Source organism: Patella vulgata, chromosome 9 (genome assembly GCF_932274485.2).
Source record: "Patella vulgata chromosome 9, xgPatVulg1.2, whole genome shotgun sequence".
Taxonomy (NCBI): Eukaryota; Metazoa; Mollusca; class Gastropoda; family Patellidae; genus Patella; species Patella vulgata.
In genome coordinates, this window is record NC_065887.2 from 17,372,123 (window position 1) to 17,391,483 (window position 19,361).

Genomic DNA, 19,361 nt, shown 5'->3' on the forward strand with positions numbered 1-19,361 from the left:
AAAAAACCACATAAAGAATAGGCTGGCTTGTACAATCCAAAGGGAAACCAATCAATTTTAAATGGCAATAATATATTATCATTGATTGAACAATATATATTTGACCCAGAATGTAATTTTTATTTCTATTAAAAGGCATCAAAATACAGATGTGACGTCATCCTTTGATTTTGGCGTATCATTATTTCAAATAATGGTACAGGCAATGTACCAAGCGTACATTATTTATACTAGTTAAAATTTTAGTCTCACTATAAGCAAAATATTATATAAACCAGAAATTAAACCCCATCTCTTTTTATTTAGCAATCTTCCAAATACTGTTCTCTATTTGGAATTTCAACTGTCCATTGATGCATGACTAATTCTTACACTTAGAAAGATCCCATCCCATGATTAGGCAGTGCCATTGCACAGTCATTATCCCTCAGAGGTGAGAACACTGCCTTAAAATATCTTTAAAAGGTGATCCCCAGAAAAGAAAAACAATTCACAATATAAAAGTACTTTCATTTCAACTATGTTTTATATGCAACAAAATAGAGTCTATTTATTTTATCACTGAAATCGACATATGTTGATGCATAAAGAGTTTCTTCTCCTGATTTTTCTCATTGATAGAATGTACCTTAAAATATTACATAAAGTGATGATAGATGCATGTATGTAATCTCGTATCTGTCTCTCTTAAACATAGTTGATACCTTTCTTCACATTTGGTGTTCTGGACTTGATGCTTCCACGCAGGGCAATATCACAGACAGAAGTATTCTGGAAAACTTGTAAGAAGAGCCAGTTGTAGGTGAGATGCTCATTTAGCATAGGTATTCTTTCATCCTTTCTTCTATATAGACTAGGCATATCAAAGGTATGGCATTTTACTTCCCATCTTATTATAAACCAACCAAGTTATGCAACAATTTGCACTGGAATTTAATTCTCAAAAATAACTGCCAATATCAGAAGATTAAAGCAGCCTTATAAACTCCTGGCAGCCATAGGTTGATCCCTAAATCACTTTATTTTCATGATTTAGTGTGTTTTGCTGTTAGTTCATTGAGGAAAGTATTTAAATCATCCATCTCATGTTCCGGTTCATCTTCTTCTTCATCTTCTTCTTCTTCATATTGAAATGCTAAAATAACAAAATATATATTTCATATTAAAGGGGCAATAACACTCTTGCTGGCTTGAAAGCTCCGGAAAATAAATAATATCTATATCTAAGTACTAGATGTTTAAGTGTCCTACCTGTTGTGTAAATTATCCATTACATCCTATTTTACTTGTCCAGAGGGTTCGAAAATATTTTTAAATCGAAGTTTCATTTGAAAAGGTTTACGTTAGACGTTTCAAACCATTATGTTGAATTTTTCAAAATTTTTAAATAAGGTGTGTTAAGATGAAATTTGTATCATCAATTAATTGAAATATTCTAAAATAGTACAATTTGTTGACACTTGAAATGTGGAATAGCATCCAGTTGGAAATATTTTGTAAACCCATTTAAAGGGACAATAACACTCTTGCTGGCTTGAAAGCTCCAGAAAATAAATAATATCTATATCTAAGTACTAGATGTTTAAGTGTCCTACCTGTTGTGTAAATTATCCATTACATCCTATTTTACTTGTCCAGAGGGTTCGAAAATATTTTTAAATCGAAGTTTCATTTGAAAAGGTTTACGTTAGACATTTCAAACCATTATGTTGAATTTTTCAAAATTTTTAAATAAGGTGTGTTAAGATGAAATTTGTATCATCAATTAATTGAAATATTCTAAAATAGTACAATTTGTTGACCAGAATAAAGATTGGGACATATTATTCAGTTACAACAAGAGTGGTATTGAGCCTTTAAATCTTTTTGTTTATATAGTGATGCATGGTAAATTTAGAAAAGCTAACACAAATATTCGAATATGAAAAGTTCTTCTAAGACTATTCAAACTGACTTTTAAGTGTTAATTATTCGATATGTCAATGGATATATCAATTTAAACTAATGGAATAGACTCCATTTTATTGTCTCTAATGAAATATTTATTATTATATTAATATTTCTACGAAATCAAATACTTGAATAAACAATCATATAAAGGAAAGTATTTTGATTAGAAAGATTATTATTTTCTAGAAATTTGAAAAGCATCCTAAATGACCCAGGAATGATCATTTCAAATGAATCGAATATTCGAACAACAATTGAATAATGACTTATAATCAAGAAAATGATAGGCTGAAAGCTTAATAAGCTCAAAATAATACTAAATAATTGTTGTCAAGATTTACTGAATTTGTTTTGACCTGTCAGTCAATTTACACACTGTACATGATTGTACAAATGGAATATATTAAATTGAAGTAATCCTAACATGGTCACAATCCATTAATGGCATGTCGACCATCTTCACACTCTTTTTCTTACCTAAACTGAATGGATCCTGTACAGCTAAATCAAGGTCCTCTTTTTCATTCTTTACTACCTCAACTTGCTAAAACCAAATTAATAAAATCATAAAAAATTGTATTAGTTATAATGAGTTATAGTAAAAACAAACTTATTATTAGTACTTGCGAGACCTGTTGGAACAGAATCCTTTATTTAGGTTTTTTGTTTGTTTTTTGGGGGTTTTTTTTTTGGGGGGGGGGGGGCGTCAAAACTAATATAATTTAATTTTACGCTTAAAGAATTCGAAATGATAATGAAATTGGTATAACGTCTAATTGTTCTGTTCCAACTGGGCTAATGAAGACAGCTTAAAGTATTCAGGTAAGAGAAAATTTAAAAGATATGGCTTACTCACTATGGTAACTATTTCAATACGACACAAAAATAGGTTATTATGTGCACAGCCCTAAGAGTTGCTATTAATTACATGTACCTGAGTTTCATTTTCACTTGATCCTTCACTTTCTTTTTCTTCTGCTTCCCTTCGTAGCATGCTAACTAATGCCAATTCTTCTACCTGTAATTGTATACAAGACAAATGTTAAAATAATTCCTGGTACTCATTGATAAATACCCATTTAGTTGATGGTGGCACCTACTACCGTGAGTTATGTAACATGATCACTGTACTAGATAACAACAATTCCCTTCTCTCTACACACTTTTTAGGCACTCCAAAAAATCTGATGATTTTTCTCGACTAAAAAAATTGGTATTGATTTCCATTCTTAAGATCAAAGGAGACGTTAGATAGGACCTCAAAAAGATAAATAAACTACGTATCATGTATCACACGATCGAGCAAATAGAATAGAACTATATTCATGTCTACTTTCGTTTTCCTCGGTTGGTTTTTGGTCGAAACTGACACCAAAGCTTTACCTTTAATCTTGTCAGTTGATCACTAAATCTAGATGTTAGTGAAATTAAAGCCTTCTCCTCTTCTTGTAATCGTTTAATTTCAGCAAATGATGCCATGTTCCCCCTTATTGTTCAAAGAATTGCGGATAATCGAAGTTTATAAATTAATGCTTTTCACTCACATGCTACTCTATGTATCTCAAAACGTAAAGAGCGCTTATCGACAGTTGCCTCCCTTTAGTAGCACACCCAATTAAATTGTCAAATTCTGTCGGATTTCCCCAGTGACGAATTAAACCCCAGGGGGAGAGGGGGATAATGAGGGTTTTATATACAGAAGACGTGCCAAGCGTAGCGATGCGATTTTTTTGGTTGTTCTTTATCAGGCGCGGATCAGGCTCAGCTACATAAAAAATTTTGTAAAACAATCTTTTTTATGAGAAAAGTGTTCTAATTGTGCTTTATCCTTTATTATCAGATGGTGCGACAGGATGGGCACTCAAAGCGCGAGATAATGATATAGACATAAGATAAGATAAGATAAGATTTTATTGCATCGAAACATCCATTTAGGTCAGCATACAATATAAACATGTACATTTAATTATAACAATATGACAATTATAACACAAGACACACAGTATTGCATCGGAACCTCCCTTGAGGACAACATACAATATACGAAATATTAAGTACAGGTGCATCGGAACCTCCCTTGAGGACAACATACAATATACAAAATATGAAATACAGGTGCAAAAGATTGGACGGATACAAAAATATAGACGGACATAAATTCAGAGCACTCGATAAATAAAAAGGTATGAAACCTGCATATGAAACAAAACGTACAAAGTATTAAATCACATAACTCTACAGTATAAGACCCATATACAGGGTACATAACATATCATATGCGATATCACAATTAATGTTTTGCATCAATAAAATTGAATCACAATGTCATCGTATTAATTCATAATAAAAATTAACGTCAAACAGGACAACTGTCTAGTCGTTCGGATGGGACGAAAAACCGAGGTCCCGTGTACATATTGGCGTGCACGTAAAAGATCCCTTGGCAGTTGGAATTCGATATAAGAGTAGGCCGTAGCGCCGCTGCCCGGGCAAAATTTCCCTTCATAGCACACTGTATGGCGTATGCCCGTCTTCATTAGCCAAGTTTAGGAGCAGAACAGTAGGACGTTAAACCCCATTTCATTTCATTTCCGAACCAGATTTAGTGGAATTGTTCTTTGAACAATTCAGAAACTGCCAAAGACAAATACCAAATTGATGGCGAATTTACGGGTTAAAATATATAGACTCGTGTGGGAGGAATGTGGTGCATAATGAAAGGTGTAGAGTATTTTCCCCGTGGCCCGTGCTTTCATGGTAAAAGCTTAGAATTTGATATTGTGATGATAGAAAAATTTGGTTGACAAATTCTGATATTGCTATGTAATTTCAATGTATAAAATTCTGCTGACTCTGCAACTGCAAAATGCGGAACTCCTTGAACATAAACTGCCGACAGTCTCGCTGCAACATAATGGAATCTAGATAACAAACCTCCTCCCTCAACCCTCCGTAAAAACAAGCACGTCAGTATATCTCAAAGTTTTTAGCTACGTTCTCGTAGCTAAATGGAATCAAAAGACTGAAACTTTGTTAGAATTTTTTTTAACATCGCAACCTATAAGGAGGACATGATAGCTATTATATAGGTGTAGTTACTACAAGATGAATGTTGACGTTTTATAATTGATGAACACATTGACATAATGTTAACCTTCCAGTCAAAGTTTAATGGCTTCACTATACGATCAGTTGACACTTGAATCTGTAATTAATGTGAAATGTTGGCTTCATTAAAAGATAGACGTTTATCATGGATTCCTGAAAGAAATCTTACTAAACACGTCATTTCCGATCAAAGATGTTTACGTAGTAGCAGACTTATATTAATAACGATGGGTGTTATTTCAAAAAAAAATAATTAATGAATGGAATCAAATGATAATATGATGTTTAACGTCCTACTCTTCTGCACCGATTGTGCTAGTGAAGATGCGCATACAATGTGCTGTGGTGGAAATTTTGCGATACTACGACCCGCTCTTATTTCCAATTACAACTGTCAAGCGTTTTTTTTATACGTGTACGCCCATGTGTACACAGGATTTCGTTTTTTTTCCATCCCATCCAAACGACACTAGACACTGCCCTTGCCAGACCCTCCGCCCTGCATCGCTGACAAGAGCCAAACATGCCAACACCGGGGGCGAGCCAAATAGATCATGGTGATACCCCCCCCCTCCCCAAAAAAAAATAATAAAAGAAAGCAGAAAATAGCCACAATAACAAACCCAAAGAAGTCCTAACAAGCGATGTACCAACGGATCGGGAACAGTTACAAAGCGGGCCTGACAGAAATAATTTACATCCGGTGTGTATTAAATGATTAAATGAGACAGTTTTTTCATAACTTTCAGGTATGAGCAGTTTTTTCCTGTATGCTTCTTTATATCTTTATAAAATAGTAAACCCACCAATATTAATTAACCACTCATTCTAAACATCACATTGTACTTTTATTATTTTTTATGAGAATTTATTTTGATAGAAATCTATTATTGTAATGAAATCGATATAAACACTTTTATTTCGTGATAACCAATATTTGCTTGAATCATACCTGCAATGTTTGTTAAATACGCAATAAACGAAACTTTAATAACAAAAGAGGCATTTGAATAGAACACTAAGATAAGAAATGCTTAGAATAAACACGCGTATTTATCTTAAAGGAACGGTGTCTGTTTAAAGTGCTGGATAGGTCATCAAAAATAGGTTATAAAATGTACTATTTGATATGCATTTGAAAAACATTATACATGACATAAGATGAATGAGAACAACACAAGAAGTTTAGACCCCAATAGTACAATCATTTGGAGAGCTAGGTATTGTAGAAGTTATAGGGTCGGATGCTTTATTGCCGACGTAGATTTTGAGAGATCATAAATGTAAAACGACATAAAAACCTGTTCAAAAACGACATAATATTGCTAAATTTTATCAAAAGGATCTGATATCTCCCTTACAGAGAATTCTCCTTTAATAAAAATGTTTCATACGGCCCACGCAATCGATCAGTAAATACGTACTGGCAATACGTCATTTATACAATAAAAAACGTGTCGGAAGACATTTGCCGATATTCAATATATCGTGACGCATTGCCTGTTTTCAGGTTTGCATTCGAAATATTTCGTTTCAGAAAGGGTTGGACCTCAAGAGAGAGGTGGGAGATATGGGGTTTAACGTCCACTCGACACAAACGAGGTCATTTCGGGACTAACGTAAACTTTTAATAATTCGCTTGCGCGTAGGGGTCTTTAGCAGTGGGAGGAAACCAGAGGACCCGGAGAAAACCAACGAGGTTGGACAGGCGACCCTACTCCTTGTCACGTACAACCGGGGATTCGAAACCAGGTTGGACCTCAGAGTACGATTAGAGTACAATATACATGTAATTCAAATTGATGATGATGCCATGGTTACCCCCTTTTCCAGTAGCCGTTGGTTTCTGAATTCCAGGTCCAAACCATTGCTCGAATTACTTATAAAATAGTGGCGTATGTCATGCACAGGGCAATGCATGCTAAAACTGTTTATATAGCTAAATATAGCTCATGCGTTTGTATTATACTTAAAATGAACTGACACTTATGGCTAATGATGCTGGTGACGTGGACGGAACCCGGGGCTCTTGTGGTGTAGAAGGTGTCAGTGGTGTTTTGTCATGGAGATGGGAACAATGGTCCTTGTCATGTAGATGACGACGATGTTAGTTAACCTGATGGAAAATTGTGATAATCTAGGGACAGTTTATAATGATTAATTTAATGATAATAATAGTCGAGAAAATACCAAAACCAGGGTCCCTCTTCTTCCAAGTATCCAAAACAATATTACCAAAATACATTATTAGCAAACATTCAAACATTTCTCGCCGCATTCTTCCTGTGTGATGTTTCAATATTTTTTATCAAATTAGTACGTAACCATCCTTATAAACAGAAAATTTATCACCCGCTCTGTAGAATGAAAAACCGTCAAATGATAACCTAGGTCTGTTACATTTCCTTTATTTGCTATCAAGTGACCTTTTTGTGGGTGTAGTGTAAATGCCGATGGCGAATAGTAATGCACATGCACCGTCATTCCCATGGGTTCCTTTGTCCTTTATTTGCGTGTTGGTTTCAACAGGGGTGTGATATACATTCCGTGAGGTTTCGTTTGATAAATCATGTTGACATTTAATCGAGGAATTATGAGGAAAATGGAGTTGCGGTGATTTGGGAGTTCGAATTCGGAAATTGGGCCCTGCTCCCGATTAGGCCAATTAAAAAGTCACAGCCTATTTAACCGACATGAATAAATAGGCCAGGCTGTCATCGTTTTAATGAACTTTTATTCACTATTCTGAAACGATAGATAAACCAGCCAATCATGATTCAAAAGGTTAATGAATAAACTAACAATCACAAAAATGCTTTTATCTTCGAAATATTTTTGGTATTTACTTTCGTGAAATGAACAAAAATATCATAAATTGTATTTGGTTTGTACGCAATAAAATAAACACATTGACATTGTTTTGGCCTATAGTAGTCTACCACCTACTCGCAGGTACGTAACCTTTACTCACGCGCCTTGCAGGGAATGTCGTTTAATAGATGTATATATTCAACTCGGAGTTCCGAATGATGAATATTAAATGACACTAGATTTACTTTAATGAGCCGGAAATCATCGAACTTCTCACGCCGCTATCAATTGATCGTTTGGAATTATCGTAGCTTTGGTTTACCAGTTTCACAATTCCTTGAGTTCAGAGAAAATTCTGGATAATTGGGAATGAAGAATTTCTTTGCTATATATTTAAACTGAAGGTAGGTCTCTAATACAGTATTCTATTTCTTTAATAAACTCCAAAATGTGTTTTCTGAAGCAATTTCTTGTATTAACCATGACGATTGTTGGTACCAAGGCAGGACTGAATGATGTTACACCGGATAAAGGTAGGCCATTATCTAATGTTATAAGTTTACGCTTAGAAATTAAATTTCAAATTTAACGTTAAAATTTTCATACATTTTTTTTTAAAGGAAACATTTTAAGAGTGTTTTTCAATTTCTGAAAACATGTTTTTATTCTGAGAAATTTTATCATGATAGCGCGTTATTAAGCACACTTTCTTCAAATTAACGGTTAACCAAATTATATTTGTAATAAAGAAGAGTTTTAAAAAAAAATAAATGCTGGTTTGGTCACAAAGTAGGCACACAGCACAAATTGAAAAAATTGTGGTCGCTGACTTACAAGTGTCATGTTCATTATCAGTACAACGAACTTCACAAGACTGCCATCATCATTGTGGAACAGTTTGGCTGTCACCACGACCCCATACACCCTTTCATATACTTCTTTGTCTCCTTGAAAAAAAAGCCAGCGCGGCCAATAACCAGAGTGGTCATAAAATTTTGTAATTTTAATCACATTTCCGACAACATTGCAGGTGATATTCTGATTAGAAAATAATTCTTTCCTCGAACTTAACGATTGTGTGGTTTTCCGAAATCAAACTCGTTAATGGTTTTTTTTGAAATTTTGAAAGATTGGTTATTATTATTGCCGGTAAATTTTGTTCAAGGTCGTAAATTTATTTTGAGTATATAGATATCTAGGAATATCTAACAAGTAACAAGTTTAACAGAACACAGTTTTTATGGGATACAATCACTCGTTTTATTCTAAAAGCACGAAGTTTCGACAAGTATCCTCTTATCGTTATCAAGCACACTCAAGTTCAACATAGTCAATATTATAAGTCATTAATTTAACAAACAAATATACTACGATAGTTGTGGAGCGATATTTTAGGAACCCGAAGCTTGAACTGTTATTTGGGCCCTTGGCAACCCGCTAGGGTTAGGTTTAAGAGTTTGGGGGGGGGGGGGAGGTTAAGTCTCCACATAAGCACTGACCTAGGATAATGGAAATTTAGTTCGTGGTATTTCCTAGTTTTTGGTAGCCGTTTTTGGCGGTGGTGGGGCTGAATGTTTTCTGTGGATGACGCTGTTGGTCTTCTGCTATTTTTGTTTCTGAAGAAAAAATAGAAAATTAAATTGAGGCTGTTGGATGATAGCCACGTCAGTGTGTTTCTTACTAGGGACAGGATTTTCTAAAACCAGTTTTGTTCCACTATCCTCGCGTTAGGGCTAGGGATTCTTATATATCTAGTTGATTTTATTTCTTATGGTCTTGTTTATAGTTCAATTAACCGTGCACTAAGATTTTTATTTTTAGAATATGCAATTATGAATTTTTGTGTGAAAATTTTCTGTGATTTCCTTGGAGATCAGTACAGTGTATAGTGTATTATGATGATTTTGGGTGCACTTGCTGCTGTTGTGCTAAATGGGACTACAAAGCGGGCTATTGCTCTAGCCCAGTGATTCTCAACCAGTGTGCCGGGGCACACAGGTGTGCCGCGAAATTTTGAACGGCACACTAAGAACATTTCTCACTAAAGAAGCCAGCTATTTGACTGATGAAATACGAAATACTACAATAAAAAAGTTCATAGCTGCGTTTTTTCTTTATTTAGTTTGAGTCATTCTATGTGTCTATGACTAGTCTCTGTCTACGGTTGTATGCCGTCTATGACTTGCCATGTTTTTATTTTGTAAAATTCAGATATCTTTTACGTATATTTAGCCAGGTGTGCCGCCAATTTTTCATGTGTTCCAAGGTGAGCCGTTGGCAAAAAAGGTTGAGAACCACTGCTCTAGCCGTATGAATATTCAAACCAAGGGAGGCTGTTGTTTTCAATTTTTCAATCCAGAATTTTTCTCCTTTTATCCTAAAAGTTTCAAAGTTCTTAGTATTTTCTATGGCGTGACAGTGAGATCAGAAATGTCGTAATTTGGTTGGTTAAAGTGATTGGATGATACCGATTTAATTGTCTCTTTTGGTGACCCTTCCTATAAGTGCATTCTTGGTGTCTCCTATGTATTGTTTGTCACATTGTCTACAGGAAATTAGATAAATTATGTTTGAACTGCTTCACGAAAGTTGGTGGTCTAATATTGGGAATTGTGTGTCATCTATTTTATTATAAAAGTGGTCGGATATGTTGATGATTTTGCATATCTGATATCTGGGGTGGTCACAAGTTTTGGTTTTAAATGTTAATTGCATATTGTTTGTTTCTTTGGCGGCAATTTCAGCTAGAGTATGCGTCGGAGATATCCTTTGGAGTACCCCATTTCCCTTAGTTTGCCAAAGGTGTACATGTATCACGAAGTCGCTTGCCATGGGACTTCTTGGGTCATGCTAAATCTTGACTAGTGTAGGCCTACTCTTTTACAGCGTCTTTGGTAAAGTGACGTGACTTCAGGTACTCCAGTTTATCCGCTAGCATGGCTTGGTGGTGTGTCGACAAGGACGGGGCGACGTCCTTGGCTCATTTCATGTTCAGTGACTCTACGGTGGTGGCTATGGTTGGCGTTTTCATTGCAGGCTTTACGAATTTATTCAGATTTTGGATCTTCCAGGCGAAACTTCTGGTAGGTGTTAAAGTCTCCTGGCTTCCCATAATGGTCAAGTGGTGGGGCATTGGAGAGCCTGGAAGAAGGCCTTGGCGACACACGAATTCTCTGGTTTGCGCTGGTTTGGTTGGCGCAGGGTTGGTTGTTACTTTGATTGGCGTTGGTTATACTGGATACCCCCCCCCCCCCCTCTGCGCCCCCCCCCCCCCCCTAGTTACGGGCTTGGGTGGTTACGATTTGATCTTTATTCGTAAACACTGGTGGGTAAGACGCCGGCTCGCTAGCCTGTAGGTCGGGTGTTCAATCCCTGCATTGGCCGAGAAGGTTCATCCAGATTTTTCGGCGTGGTTTCCACTTGTCAGTGATGCAGGAAGGAGGGCCTGACAAGGTCTGCCCCGAATCTGAATTTTGGGGTATAGGGGTAGCTCGGACCGGGGAGTAACATAGGCCAGGTGGCGTTAGTCTACCACTTCCGGTTTCGGAGTTATGACCCCCGAGCGAAGCCGGTCTGTTCGGGGTTGGCGGCTACACTAGGTCTGCCCCGAGTCTGAAATTTGGGGTATAGGGGTAGCCCGCACCGGGGAGTAACATAGGCCAGGTGGCGTTAGTCTACCACTTCCGGTTTCGGAGTTATGACCCCCGAGCGAAGTCTGTCTGCTCGGGGTTGGCGGCTACATCTGCCCCGAGTCTGAAATTCGGGGTAAAGAGGAAGCTCGGACCTGGAAGTAACATAGGCCAGGTGGCGTTAGTCTACCACTTCCGGTTTCGGAGTTATGACCCCCGAGCGAAGCCGGTTTGTTCGGGGTTGGCGGCTACACAAGGTCTGCTCCGACTCTAAAATTTGGGGTATAGGGGTAGCTCGGACCGGGGAGTAATATAGGCCAGGTGGCGTTAGTCTACCACTTCCGGTTTCGGAGTTATGACCCCCGAGCGAAGCCGGTCTGTTCGGGGTTGGCGGCTACACAAGGTCTGCTCCGACTCTAAAATTTGGGGTATAGGGGTAGCTCGGACCGGGGAGTAATATAGGCCAGGTGGTGTTAGTCTACCACTTCCGGTTTCGGAGTTATGACCCCCGAGCGAAGTCTGTCTGTTCGGGGTTGGCGGCTACACTAGGTCTGCCCCGAGTCTGAAATGTGGGGTATAGGGGTAGCTCGGACCGGGGAGTAATATAGGCCAGGTGGCGTTAGTCTACCACTTCCGGTTTCGGAGTTATGACCCCCGAGCGAAGCCGGTCTGTTCGGGGTTGGCGGCTACACAAGGTCTGCTCCGACTCTAAAATTTGGGGTATAGGGGTAGCTCGGACCGGGGAGTAATATAGGCCAGGTGGCGTTAGTCTACCACTTCCGGTTTCGGAGTTATGACCCCCGAGCGAAGTCTGTCTGTTCGGGGTTGGCGGCTACACTAGGTCTGCCCCGAGTCTGAAATGTGGGGTATAGGGGTAGCTCGGACCGGGGAGTAATATAGGCCAGGTGGCGTTAGTCTACCACTTCCGGTTTCGGAGTTATGACCTCCGAGCGAAGCCGGCCTGTTCGGGGTTGGCGGCTACACTAGGTCTGCCCCGAGTCTGAAATTTGGGGTATAGGGGTAGCTCGGACTGGGGAGTAACATGGGCCAGGTGGCGTTAGTCTACCACTTCCGGTTTCGGAGTTATGACCCCCGAGCTAAGCCGGTCTGGTCGGGGTTGGCGGCTACACTAGGTCTGCCCGAGTCTGAAATTTGGGGTATAGGGGTAGCTCGGACCGAGGAGTAACATAGACCTGGTGGCGTTAGTCTACCACTTCCGGTTTCGGGGTTATGACCCCGAGCGAAGCCGGGTATCCTGCTAGTACATGATAATAAGAAAAACGGGTCTGAGAAATTTAATTAAAATACGATTTAATAGTAACCTGCCCCGCGAAATTTGTGTCACATAATTTGAAATAAATGTCAAACCGTTTACTGAAATTATTCGCAATTTAATACAGCCAAGTACAATCTCGGTCAGTGAATACTGAATATATTAATAAGCTTTAAGTGTTACTTTTTGGGCGTTCTCACACTTTTTTTTATCATAAGTTATTTTCATGGTAACTAACGTACTTTCCAGTGCATGTACTATATTTAAGTTAATTTTAGGGTCATCCTCATGCTTCGGCACACCACGCGCTATAAATTATTTTTAGGGCCATCCTTATATTTTTAGATGCACCACATGCTATAAGTTATTTTTAGGATCATCCTTATATTTCTAGATGCACCACATGCTATAAGAATTCTCATACTTTTCGGGACAATACGTTCTATAATATAGTTTTAGGGTAGTTCTCATACTCATATAAGGTATTTCTAGAGATATTCTCACCTTAGAGGTATGAGGTATTTTTAGGTAAGTTTTTCGGAAGGAATTTGGTTAGATTTTAGGGACTTCTCATTCATTATTGGCACTCGTATGCTATACGTTACTTTGTTTCGTTAGTAGAGTCTTCTTTTGGCATATATTTGTGCCGTTTAATTTATTCCTTGACCATTCCTAAACGTTGTATCATTAATGGTCTATTAGTTAGCGACACTCTTCACTCAGGGACATTCTCTCTTATACATTGTTGCACTCAAGGATTCTCCTTCCCTTCTGCAATAATGGAATCATTTCTCTTATATATCTTTTTTTTTTTAAAAAAAATAAAAATCGCATTTTAATTAAAGTAGCTAAGTCTCTAACTCAATATCATCCAAACTCTTCAACATTGAAAACACGATTTATTTGTCAAATTAAATCAACATTCATGTTGTGATCTTACCGGAAAAAGATGGGCTTTTGATATCCAATATTTAAGACAAAATAAACATTTTACCATTGGTACACGAATCGTGTACCATAATGCGCTTCAGTCCCAGTTGTATCAAGAGACTCGAGGGGCGAGGCTAGACACATTGCACCAAATCAAACGGCGTATGTAGACTGGAATAACCAGACGCTAGAAATTTGCACTCGCTTGAAACTGCTGGCTTATTTCGCCGAACATAACTGATTTGAAATTGGAGCAAAAAGGGAAACCACTGAATGTAAATCAGTTTATATACATTCATATTACAGTATTATATGCGTTGCGACCCACTTTTGTCAATTTCTAGGTCCCAAATATTAGCGATTTAGCTCCTTTAAAATAGTAATTGTGTTCCATAATATTTTCTTCATGAAGATACCACTGGTTGTAGATCGCCACGAAAAATAGAAATTATGTGATAATGTTGACAACTTTTCTAGAATGTCCTCTAATCATAGATTCTGTGGCTTTTAATGGGTGGAATAATTACCGCAGTTGTCCATCAAACTATACATTGATCCCATTTTCTGTACCCTGACATTTAAATTAAACATGTATACTATCATAAACCTTATTAATAATATCCATTGTCCCGTTAATTATTATTATCTCCTGAACTTACAACACCCAAAGCATTTTCTAACTAGACGCAAAGAGTTTTAGTCCATTTGATTTTCTTTTCAATTGTGGTTTATAAAAACCGTAATGTTGCTAACGGAAATAATTTTGCCTCTAATGATAATTTTGTGTTTTGATGTGGTCCAATCTAAAACGAAAAAACCGATGCTGGAAATACCCGCTGAGAAAGGTTGGTTTGAACCGTTTTTATTATTCCGTTATTTATTTGAAATGTCAGATACACAATCTATGAAATGTTTTTGTACCGTTGAATGAATATCCACATATAATTGGTAGCCTGGTCGATGATCAGGAATATAATTCTTCAATTCTTCACTGAAACGCGGGTAGGCCTAGTACTTTGTGCATGGACAAGATCAAGAGTTATGTACCTACATTGTTCAACATTCACATATATATATATGAAAACAGATGTTAGCATTTAAAAAAATCGTTTTAACAACCCAGCTGTTAACAGAACACAATTTTTACGCGAAATAATCACTGGTTTCATGATAATAGCACGTCATTTTGACAAGCTGTGCGTGAGAGCGATCGTCGTGCAATATAATGATTGTTTCTGTATCTGTAAATTATTCATGCCTATCAATTAACTTTCAAAAATATCAAGACTTAGGTTGCTTTTTTTTAAAAACTCAACCTTATTATTGCTATCTCTTTTCAAGTAAATCTAAACTTACAATTTGTCAAATGTAGTGGACTTTCTAATCTTCACCGCTGAAAGAAATATGAGAAATTCTAGCTTATTCACTCTGAGGTCATTGGATGGGTTTGCTTCATGGAGATGGGAGTAGCTTTTCTGTCGTAGGGGTGGCGGGGATGGGGTAGGTGGTGGGGGAGTGGGCTTCCTCTGTGGGAGTGGTCTGCTCCGAGAGATATTTTGATATGTTTCTCTTGCTGATCTATCTGGGGGTTGTCGCCAGGTCATGTTTATTTATTGTGTGGTGTGATTCTGTGGTACTTTTATAATCAAATGTTGGTCACTTGGAGATGACGAAGCGCTTAAACAAACCAAGTATATTACGTTTTCTTTTTCAGCTTGTCCAGGCACAAACAATGACTTCAGTTACACTGCTAGTCCAGAAAGGCACTACCGCAATATGCGACGTCGCTACAAAGGATGTACTCATATTTACGGTAACTTGGAGGTGACACATCTTAATATTGAGAATTACAACTACGACCTGTCCTTTTTAGAAGACATCCGTTACGTCTCCGGCTATGTTTTGATCGGATTGTCGTCGGAAATATCAGTTCTACCTTTGCCCAGTTTACAGATCATTAGAGGTAATCAGACGATAAGAATTCGAGATGCAGAAGTCAGTCTAGGCGTGGTGCTAAATTACAGATTCAGTGACCCCAAAGTAGGACTTACAGAGCTCCATCTTCCCGCCTTACGAGGTTTGTTTAAAGTATACTTTTCATTAATTAATTATTTTCTCCGACAACATTTATATAGGGAAACAGAGTACAAGTTCATTGCCATGAGATGTACACAGTTGCAGAATACAGTCACTAGCTCTAGCTTTTGAGATCTGAGGTTGGGGTCATTACCGCACTGTAACAGAATTCGAAATTTATTTAGGATCTGTTCCTTGGTAAAATTCTCACGCTTTGGAAACCCGGGTGCAGATCAATCACAAAAAAATGTGTTTGTTGCGAAAAGCATGTTAATTATTTAAAAAAAATGGTTTATTTTTCACTTCCAGAGATTTCAAACATGTTAATTATTTAAATGGTTTATTTTTCACTTTCAGAGATTTCAAATGGCATCGTCATGTTTGCCCAAAATCCACGATTGTGTTATGTAGATACTATTGATTGGTTCGCTATCACAGGTAGAGGAAGGAGGTCAACCATGTTCCCTCGGGGAGATCAAACCCCTCCTTTTAATCGTAAATGTAAGTAATGTAACAGTCACGTAATGAACTTTTGTATGATCGATCCGTTGGTTCTGTATAATTGATATTCAGATCGTGGCAAAACAGTGTCAAATTTTATTTTACAAGTCCATTATTCGAATTTGTGTATTCTGTACAAAGTCTCTCGAAAAACCATTTAAATAGATGTTAAAAATCTGCAATTCTGACACGGGTTGTTCTACCGAAGTTATATTACAAATGGAACATTGTTCATTAATGCCAAACAAATTGAATTTTCAATTCGCCGGGGATTGATAAATAAATAGCTACGTCATGAATCACGTGAAAGATACTTTGTTTAATATTTCAAAACTTAATTTGGAACTAAAGTGTTTGAACAGTATAACAAAGTACTTTTGGTTTTTAAATTAGTCTTTTTCCTAAAGAAATAAGATTTTTTTTAAAAGGTATTCCCGAAGAACAGAAAATAAAAATTGTGTGGCCTTGCCGTTGGAAAAGCAATCTGTAATTTTCGTGTGTCTGTTTACACTTACATTTGCTCATCAATTAAATACTGGTTGTTTTCTAAACACCATCAAAGAAATTTGGCGAAGAGTATGCTGAGGAGTGACGAATAATAAATAATTAGTATAACCTTCGTTGTTGACTGTTGTCGGCAATATCACTTGCGTGAAAGCGGACGTTAAATAAAGCTATTTCACACACTTGTCGACTTTAAGCATTATGATTATTGGCGAGACTTTAAACCCTATTTCATGCACCATGCTTATTTTGAAGGTGATGGATGTCCAACGTCTTGTAAGGTTGAAGGCGTAAGTCGATGTTGGAGTGCTAGTGAAAAGTTGTGTCAACGAGGTATGCTTTTTTCTTGAAATAATATTACGGTCTTTATCATACCTGACCTTATAATACTCATTCTTCTAATACCCATCCATATAATACGTATTCTTATAATACATAACCTTGCAAAACGTTTCTTATAGTACCCATGCAACCATATAACACCAATTATCATAATGCCCAGCCCTTTAATACCAAATACATGACCTGTTAATATTAACCCTTATAATACCCATTCGTATAATACCCAACTATATTATATCTATTCTTATAATACCCAACCATATAATATACATTCTTATAATACCCGGACGTTAAACTCCATTTCATTTCATTTTTATAATACCCAACCATATAATATCTATTCTTATAATACCCAACCATATAATATCTATTCTTATAATACCCGACCATATAATATCTATTCTTATAATACTCAACCATATAACAACCACTCTTATAATACCCAACCATATAATACCTAGTTTAATATTCAACCATATAATACCCGTTCTTATACCCAATCTTTTAATACACATACTTATAATATATAACCTTATAATATCCCCGTCTTCATTAGCCATATCGGAAAAGAACAGTAGGACGTTAATACACATTTCATATAATATCCACCTTTATTATACCTAACAATAATACACCCAACCATTTAATACTTATTGAACTTGTAATACTTAACCATATAATACCCATCTTTATAATACCAAACCGCCTAATAACGAATTGCATATCTTTGTAGTTTTACCAGATTCTTGTCATCGATCTTGTCCATATCGTTGTTTTGGACCTGGTGCTGAAGGGTGTTGTAATGCTAGCTGTGCTGGAGGATGTTGGGGACCTTCTGACAGAGAATGTATGGTAAGTACAAACATTATTCTTATTAAAGCATTTGTTTCCTTGCTTTGAGAAGGGCTATAAATAAAAGTATACATGTAGTACCATTAATCTGTAAGGGTATTCACAAAAGAAGCCCATATACACAAAGTGACAAAGTAGTGTAATAATAAGTGTTTGGTTAGAGAAATGAAATAAAATGAAATGGGGTTTAACGTCCTACTGGTTTGGTTACAGTCTTGCAGATCAAACTGGTTTTCTTATCTGTGATATTAATTATTCAATTATTGTGGGCATTTGCAGAAACAGCAAACTGCTGGCGTTCAGATTAATTAAGCTATACTGACCCCGCTAATTACATGACACCGTTTCCACCATTATCGATACTCAATTAAATCTTGCCACATACCGCGTAGGTGACTGGGCTCCGCGTGGGCTAAAAAAAAAGTTATGTTTAATAAGGTCTATACTGGGGCCCGCGTGGGCTAAAAATTTCTTATGTTTAATAAGTTCTATGTTTTCATAATTTTTTTAGATGTGTAAGGACTACAGAATGTGGAACCAGTGTGTTGGTAGTTGTCCGGCTAGATACAGCAAGCTTAATCAGATTTGTTACCGACTATAGATGGACTTCAAATGACGCACACATTTAAAGCGGCCAAAAACGCGCGTAAATTGACATTTTAAGCAGCTTAGAATGATATGACCTTTCTAGCTATGTGGTAAATGTCCATCTATTGGATCGGGTAGAAGACAAATGAAGATGACAATAAATCATTCTCTACCATGATGATTATGAATTTCCAGCGGACCTTTAGTGTTATTACTTCTACTTGACATTTAAACTGCAATAAGTGATTTTTTGAAGAAAAGAAAATTAAATCTTACCTTATAATCTTTTACTGGTTTTCCAGTTCAAGGGCAGAGACTATTTTCGAATCAGAGTACATAATAAAATAACATAGAAATGGAATGAGGTTTAACGTCCTATTTTCTGCTAATGAAGACGGGCATACGGTGTGCTATGAGGGGAATTTTGCCCACTCTTATATCGAATTACAACTTTCAAGCAATAGTTCTTTTACGACCATGGCAAGGTGTACGTACACGGGACCTCATCCGATCCGAACGACTACGCGCTGCCCCCACCCCCTTCCCTCCAGCACAATTGACAATGGGAAACCACGCAGAAAAATCCCGAAAAGCTTATTCAGCCAAGACCGGGATCGAGCAGTGGACCTCCTTACTCACCAACCCACCGCGGCTTCCTATTGCCAGAGAAGATAGGCCTATACAATCTTAATAGAAAGCCAAATTAACTTTATCGAAAGCGCGTTCTTTGATTCTCTGTACAGTAGGAATGTGGACATACTAAAATATAATAGAGATTACGAAAAGTAAGTTATACT

General features: G+C 37.1%; 2 long non-coding RNA genes across 3 annotated transcripts; one reads left to right on the plus strand and one right to left on the minus strand.

Moving 5' to 3' along the window:
* Positions 1-2,438: 2,438 nt before the first annotated feature.
* Positions 2,439-3,514, minus strand: LOC126832046 (uncharacterized). The gene is made up of 3 exons (XR_007684494.2): positions 3,495-3,514; positions 2,885-2,968; positions 2,439-2,494 (listed from the first exon to the last, which is right to left on the minus strand). It is a non-coding gene; the product is annotated as an uncharacterized LOC126832046 (long non-coding RNA).
* A 4,748-nt stretch (positions 3,515-8,262) lies between these two features.
* Positions 8,263-18,925, plus strand: LOC126832041 (uncharacterized). Of its 2 annotated transcripts, none has more exons than XR_007684490.2 (6): positions 8,263-8,402; positions 15,416-15,778; positions 16,135-16,278; positions 17,038-17,115; positions 17,858-17,976; positions 18,488-18,925. It is a non-coding gene; the product is annotated as an uncharacterized LOC126832041 (long non-coding RNA). The 2 variants fall into 2 exon arrangements; XR_007684489.2 differs by lacking the exon at positions 8,263-8,402 and adding an exon at positions 14,392-14,546.
* The last annotated feature ends 436 nt before the right edge of the window (positions 18,926-19,361 follow it).